The 7,075-nt window shown below is 41.4% G+C and overlaps 1 protein-coding gene across 2 annotated transcripts in view; it reads right to left on the bottom strand.

Annotated features, from left to right (window-relative positions):
- The window catches only part of TMEM144 (transmembrane protein 144), a 48,304-nt gene extending 44,630 nt beyond the window's left edge, over window positions 1-3,674 (bottom strand). The window contains exon 1 of one of the 2 annotated variants that reach the window (XM_010836078.1): window positions 3,310-3,674. The gene's annotated coding sequence lies outside the window, so the exon portion shown is untranslated. Of the gene's footprint in view, window positions 1-3,153; window positions 3,283-3,309 lie in introns of those variants that run through there. The other variant, XM_010836079.1, reaches the window with a different exon arrangement.
- Window positions 3,675-7,075: the final 3,401 nt, after the last annotated feature.

Raw genomic sequence — 7,075 nt, 5'->3', positions numbered from 1 at the left:
AAGCTGAAGCTCCAATACTTTGGCCACCTCATGTGAAGACTTGACTCATTGGAAAAGACTCTGATACTGGGAGGGATTGGGGGCAGGAGGAAAAGGGGACGACAGAGGATGAGATGGCTGGATGGCATCACCAACTCGATGGACATATGTTTGAGTGAACTCTGGGAGTTGGTGATGGACAGGGAGGCCTGGCTTGCTGCAATTCATAGGGTCGCAAAGAGTCGGACACAACTGAGCGACTGAACTGAACCGAACTGATAGGTCAACTATACCTTTATTTTAAAAAAATTAGCCACTGGGAGGAAATATGTCAAAACAGCAAAGACAGTCACCCCTGGAGGGTAGGGATTATGAGTGAATTGTAAACTTTTACTCGATGGTTTTATGTGTTTCTAGTAGAACATATGGGCTCCCCTGGTAGCTGAGCTGGTAAAGAATCCGCCTGCAATGCAGGAGGCCTGGGTTAGATCCCTGGGTTGGGAAGATCCCCTGGAGAAGGGAATGGCTACCCACTCCAGTATTCTGGCCTGGAGAATTCCATGGACTGTATAATCCATGGGGTCACAAAGAGTCAGACACAACTGAGCGGTAAAATAGAACATATATTGCTTATAAAATGAGAAACAAAACAATGTCATTAAGAATGAAAAAAATTAATCTCTTAAATCCCTTCAGGAGTAATGTTCTTGAAAAATACCTTAAGGACTATCTGAAAATCCAAGGTCAGCAGTTGTGTCCTGCATGATACTATAACTGGCCACTAGAATAAAGGGACAGAGAAGGTGAGGGCACCCCACTCCAGTACTCTTGCCTGGAAAATCCCATGGACAGAGAGGCCTGGTAGGCTGCAGTCCATGGGGTCTCGAAGAGTCGGACACGACTGAGCGACTTCACTTTCACTTTTCACTTTCATGCATTGGAGAAGGAAATGGCAACCCACTCCAGTGTTCTTGCCTGGAGAATCCCAGGGATGGGGGAGCCTGGTGGGCTGCTGTCCATGGGGTCGCACAGAGTCGGACACAACTGAAGCGACTTAGCAGCAGCAGCAGAATAAAGGGAAGCAGCTAACTAGCTGTCTGTGCAATCGGGTAGCCATGGGTCACATAAGGATAACTACATTTTCATTAAAATCAATTAAATGTAGCAAAAGAAAAAAATTCAATTCCTTAGTTAAATTAACTACATTTCAAGTGCTCAATGGCCACATAGAGCCAGAAGCTATCACAATGGACAGTGCAGAATGTATTTAGAACATTCCTATCACTGCAGAAAGTTCTACTGGACAACACTCCTAAGCTTATTAAAAAGCTCTGGTTTACTATGAAGAAAAGGATCAAAACTCAAAGAGCCAAGAACCAGACATTTTTCACAAGATAATATCTGGAAAATGTTATTGAACATAATTCACTTTTTTAGCTATAAAAGCTACATGAGAAAAATACAACAGTCATTTTATCACAAGAGGTAACCAGAGTCATGCCACAATACCACTCTAAAATCATATTTGGCACACTGACCTTTTGTTTCACTCACTTCTGTATATAAATCCTCTGGAATGTAATTTAAAACAATCCACCTCTTTCCCCCCCAAATTTAATATATAGTGATATTTTTCTATGAATATGTAATGAATAAAGCATTTTATACATCTAAAATCACTTTTATTATTTTATTTTACAATAATAAACATTTACTTTCAAGGTGTTTCATTTTGTTCATTGTCAAAGAACAATGCTCTTTGCAGAGAATATTTTATATACAACTATCTACAACATATCTTCTTTGGTATTATTAAAGATAGTTTAACCCCAGACAGGGATAACTTCAATACTGAACAATAAATTTTAGTAAGAAAACTATCTATTTGAGATTTTGTATGCTTTCTTAAAATGAAACAAAATGCCGGTAAGACAATATCCTCCATGAGGATGTAGTTGAGAAAGAGGTGCTGACATATTTAACACTGACAGAGTAAAAAAACTGCAATAAAAATACTACAAATCTCATCGTTAGATGCAAAGAAAGTTTCAGCCCTGTGGCTTCCATCAGTGGCTTACATGAGTTTGGTTCAAAGATCAAGGTGGTGGATTGTTGCTAAAATATCAGAGAGGCAATAGTTCAGAGAAACTGGAGATATTCAGGAAGGATATCACAGGACTAAAGACACATGATTACTTTCAGCTAAGAAAGCAATTTTTTTTTCCATTTTAACTAAACTCAAGGAAGCCGGGGGGTGGTGGATCCTTTATAAGCACATTGCAAAGAGAATGCCCACCCTTAAAAAATAGCAAAGTGAGCAAAAAGATGGTTCTATTGAAGAATATTGAAAGCCCCAAACCGCTCAGATTTCCTTGAAAGAATAACCTGGTATGCTAATCACAGTGGATACACTGCATTTTGACTGCTGGGTGAACATTAACCGGAGTTACTTAGTTATTGTGGGCAGATGCAGTCAAATGAAGTTTACTGCATGCGCCTCTGGCACATTGCAGAAAGCATGTGATCTAATCTCATCGTGGGTTGACAATGTTTATTATCTTTAAAGAAGAGTCTATTCTTTCTAAATCAATGAAATTATTGTGGAAAAGAAAACACCACTTTAGCACATTACTCCCAGGTTTTTTTGGTGCAAACCTACCGAGTTAACAAGGCTCAAACTTTTAATTATAATGTTTAATTTAAATAATTGAAAATATTTAAATTAACATACTCTCGACTAAAGTAGTTTTTAAATGGCTATCTACTGATATATTGTTAAACCATATTTATTTATTTTTGTTCTAGTACTTTTGATTTACTGAATAGTACTTCTTGAAATCTCTCATGGTAATTTAAACTTTTTCCTCTAAATCTCTCCTAGCAATTGAAAGCTTTTCCTCTAATTCTCTCCTAACAATTTAAACGTCTATAGAGACGTTTTTTTGGCTAGTCTTTCGTACGCTCTGATCAATTTTGCTTGCTCCACTTAACCTAAGATTTCGGTTTTAGTTTCATGTTAATTTCCTCAAATATGCGCCGGTGTCTTGGCTAACATTAGCAGTGTTGAATTTACTTACTCTGAGACTTTTTTTGTTTTGTTTTTTTATTTCAATCAGGAGCATGTTTTTAAAAATCATCAGACACTCCCCTGTCCAGCTGCCCGGGTTTCCTTAAGTTGCTGTCCCCACGCTGCTTGGTGCTCCGGGCTGGGCTGAAATCCCCTGGCGCTCTGCAGCTGCACAGCCGCCTCCCCTACGCAGATGCCGAACAAGCACCGCCTTACTCTTCCGGCGCCCAGCCAGCCTGGACTTCCTGCGAGACCTTCCTTACCTGTTCACCTGCAGAAAGAGAGGGCAGGGCTCCTGCACCCACGTTCCCAGGCTCGTCTGAACTCCTTTCCTTCCGGGGAGGCAATGACCTGCACACCTGGCCGCAGAGGACCGAGAAGAACTTAACAAAGGAGATCCCGGACCTGCGGGGCGTTAGGCTGGGAAACACCTTCCTCCAGCTGCCGGGCGGTGCGGGTCACGTGACTTTGTTGTGCGGTCAACTGACCGCTTGTCAATCAACCAGCAAACTTGAAAGGCTTTTGTGTTTTCTAAAACGTGATTGTTTTAGAGAACTCAAAGTGTCATCCTCATTAAATCTCCCAGAGCATGGTATGATCGGTACTATTAATGGATAAAAGGACAAGGAATTTCACAACTGTTAAAGATTATCTAAAGCTGTGTTTTCTTTTTTACAGAATGTGAAGAAATTCATCTGAACCACCAATGTCACTAATATCTCTTGTAACATCACAAGATTTTACTTGACATCACCACCCTTTATAAAAGCTCCCAGACCATTTATCTGTATATTTATTGGGTCTGTTTTGAGGAGCAGGTGAGAACACATCTTCTAGACTCAAGCTTGGCTGCCCATCACAGTCTCTGGGGAGATTTTCTGTTTTGTTTCATTTTTTAAAAAGACTAATACCTGGGGGTTTTCCTGGTGGCTCAGTGGAGAGGAGTCCACCTGCCAGTGCAGGAGACATGGGTTTGCTCCCTGGTGAGGGAAGATCCCACGTGCCATGGAGCAACTAATTCTGTGCACCACAACTACTGAAGCTGTGCTCTAGAGCCTGGGAGCTGCAGCTACTGAAGCCTGCCCTGCGCCTATAGCTTGCATTCTGCAACAAGAGAAGCCACTACAAGAAGTCCCCGCTCACTGCATCTAGAGAAAAAGCCTGCGTGCAGCAACAAAGACCCAGGGCAGCCAAATTAAAAACAACAACTAATACCTGGACCCCGCTCCAGGCCAACTGAAATATAATCTCTACAAGTGTGATTGGGACGTATTTTCTTTTAAAATTTCCTTCAGGTCAGTCTAATGTGAAGCCAGGATTGAGAATCCCATTCTAGACCAATAGTTGTGAAATGTTGTTGAATTACCCAGAGAATGGGTCACTAAGCATCTTAGTGACATCTTGATTTAGATTTTGAGAAACACGGCTCTAGTCCCCCACTGTCAGAGATGTGACCACAAGCTGAATTTAGCTATTTAAATTTAAATTAAGATAAAAAATTCAGTACAAGTAGCCACATGTGTGGATTACAGACCATTTCTATTCCTGCAGAAGTGTCTAGTGGAGAGCACTGTCCTGGACTGTCTGTCCTGGGGATCAGCCGTGACTTGTGCACAGTCTACCCTCGTGAGGATTCCAGAATAGCAAGGGACAGAGCTATGAACACACAGGTTCGGAAAGAGGAAGTTCAAGGAAGGCCTCTCTGAGGAAGTGACTTTGCACTGAGACATTTCAACGGTTGGTAATGGTTGTGGAGTTACAATGAGAAACCCTAACGACAGTTCAAAGACAAAGGAAACCCTGGAAGGAGGTCTTGTTTTAATTATCAATCACATTCATAAGCTATCATTGTAATTAAGCAGATGGGAAGGTAAAGTGTCATCCCATTTAAAGAATTAAAGAAGCTAAGGCTTTTCACTTCAGAGAAAGAACAAATTCAACAGTTCAGAAAAACTGTGGAGAAATAAGTTCCCCTTTCCACATATCCATACTCACAGACACACACATATACAACCGCTCTCTCTTCCAAAAATACAGAGCCTAAATACAACCTAGAATTGCTTCTTTTTGTGATTACAAAAGACTTCAGCGGATGATCACATGGTTAGGTCTTGCTCCAGGTTCACTGAAAAACAGACTCCCATTGTTGTGAATTCCCTAAAATCTGAGTATGAGTTAGGGACTGCGTCAGGCTTCAGGACACATTATGGAATATCGCTCTCCAGGGCTTTTTACGTCAGGCTGCAGATACACCTGAAACATGGACAATCCAATGATTTTTTCAAGTTGTTTCATGTGCATTAATGCCTGAGCATGAAGTTTTGTGTTGAAGGAGTCTTGGTAACCTCTAGAAGATGTGGCTTACCTTCACCTTCTGACCCTTTATCTTGGCAAAGTCATTCATTCTCTCTCAACTTCAGTTTTCTAGTATGTAAAATGCCAATAATAAGACCTGTGTACTTTGCCCTTGTGAAATGAAATTCATATTTTATGGCAAGACAGGGATTCCCACATAGTTTAGGGGTAAAGAATCCATTCTCTTGCCATTGCAGGAGACCCAGGAGACCTGGGTTTGATCCCTGGATCAGAAAGATCCCTTGGAGAAGGAAATGGCAACCCACTCCAGTATTCTTGCCTGGAAAATCCCATGGATTGAGGAACCTAGCAGGCTAAAATCCATAAAGTCACAAAGAGTTGTACATGACTAAGTTGCACTCACATACACGTACATGGGAAGACAAAAAATTTAAACATAAAATTTCTCCTCTGACCATTGACTGCTCTGCATTCTGCATTGTGGATGTGCATTATGCATGGACCAGACCTCCCAAATCAGCAAGAATACTTCAGTTCAGTTCAGTTCAGTCCAGTCACTCAGTTGTGTCCATCTCTTTGCGATTTCATGGACTGCAGCACGCCAGGCCCCCCTGTCCATCACCAACTCCTGGAATTTACTCAAACTCATGTCCATCAAGTCGGTGATGCCATCCAACCACCTCATCCTCTGTCGTCCCCTTCTCCTCTCGCCTTCAGTCTTTCCCAGCATCAGGGTCTTTTCAAATGAGTCAGTTCTTCGCATCAGGTGGCCAAAGTATTGGAGCTTCAGCCTCAACATCAGTCCTTCCAATGAATATTAAAGACTGATTTCCTTTAGGATTGACTGGTTGGATCTCCTTGCAGTCCAAGGGACTCTCAAGTCTTCTCCAACACCACAGTTCAAAACAACAATTCTTCAGCACTAAGCTTTCTTTATAGTCCAACTCTCACGTCCATACATGACTACTGGAAAAACCATAGCACTGACTAGACAGACTTTTGTTGGCAAAGTAATGTCTCTGCTTTTTAATAAGCTGTCTAACTTTTCTTCCAAGAAGCAAGTGTCTTTTAATTTCATGGCTGCAGTCACCATCTGCTATGATTTTGGAGCCTCCAAAATAAAGTCTCTCAATGTTTCCACTGTTTCCTCATCTATTTGCCATGAAGTGATGGGACCAGAGGCCATGATTTTACTTTTCTGTATGTTGAGTTTTAAGCCACGTTTTTCACTCTCCTCTTTCACTTTCATCAAGAGGCTCTTTAGTTCTTCACTTTCTGCCATAAGGGTGTTGTCATCTGAGTGTCTGAAGTTACTGATAGTTCTCCAGGCAATCTTGATTCCAGCTTGTGCTTCATCCAGCCCAGCATTTCTCATGATGTACTCTTCATATAAGTTAAATAAGCAGGGTGACAATATACAGCCTTGATGTACTCCTTTCCTGATTTGGAACCAGTCTGTTATTCCATGTCCAGTTCTAACTGTTGCTTCCTGGCCCGCATACAGATTTCTCAAGAGGCAGGTCAGGTGGTCTGTTATTCCCATCTCTTTCAGATTTTTCCACAGTTTGCAGTGATCCACACAATCAAAAGCGTTGGTGTAGTCAATAAAGCAGAAGTAGATATTTTTCTGAAACTCTCTTGCCTTTTTGATGATCCAGCGGATGTTGGCAATTTGATCTCTGGTTCCTCTGCCTTTTCTAAAACCAGCTTGAA

The sequence above is a fragment of the Bison bison genome, unplaced genomic scaffold, assembly GCF_000754665.1.
Source record: "Bison bison bison isolate TAMUID 2011002044 unplaced genomic scaffold, Bison_UMD1.0 scf7180017864060, whole genome shotgun sequence".
Taxonomy (NCBI): domain Eukaryota; kingdom Metazoa; phylum Chordata; class Mammalia; order Artiodactyla; family Bovidae; genus Bison; species Bison bison.
Note: the sequence above shows the minus strand (reverse complement) of the source record. Positions and strands in the feature narration are given on the sequence as shown.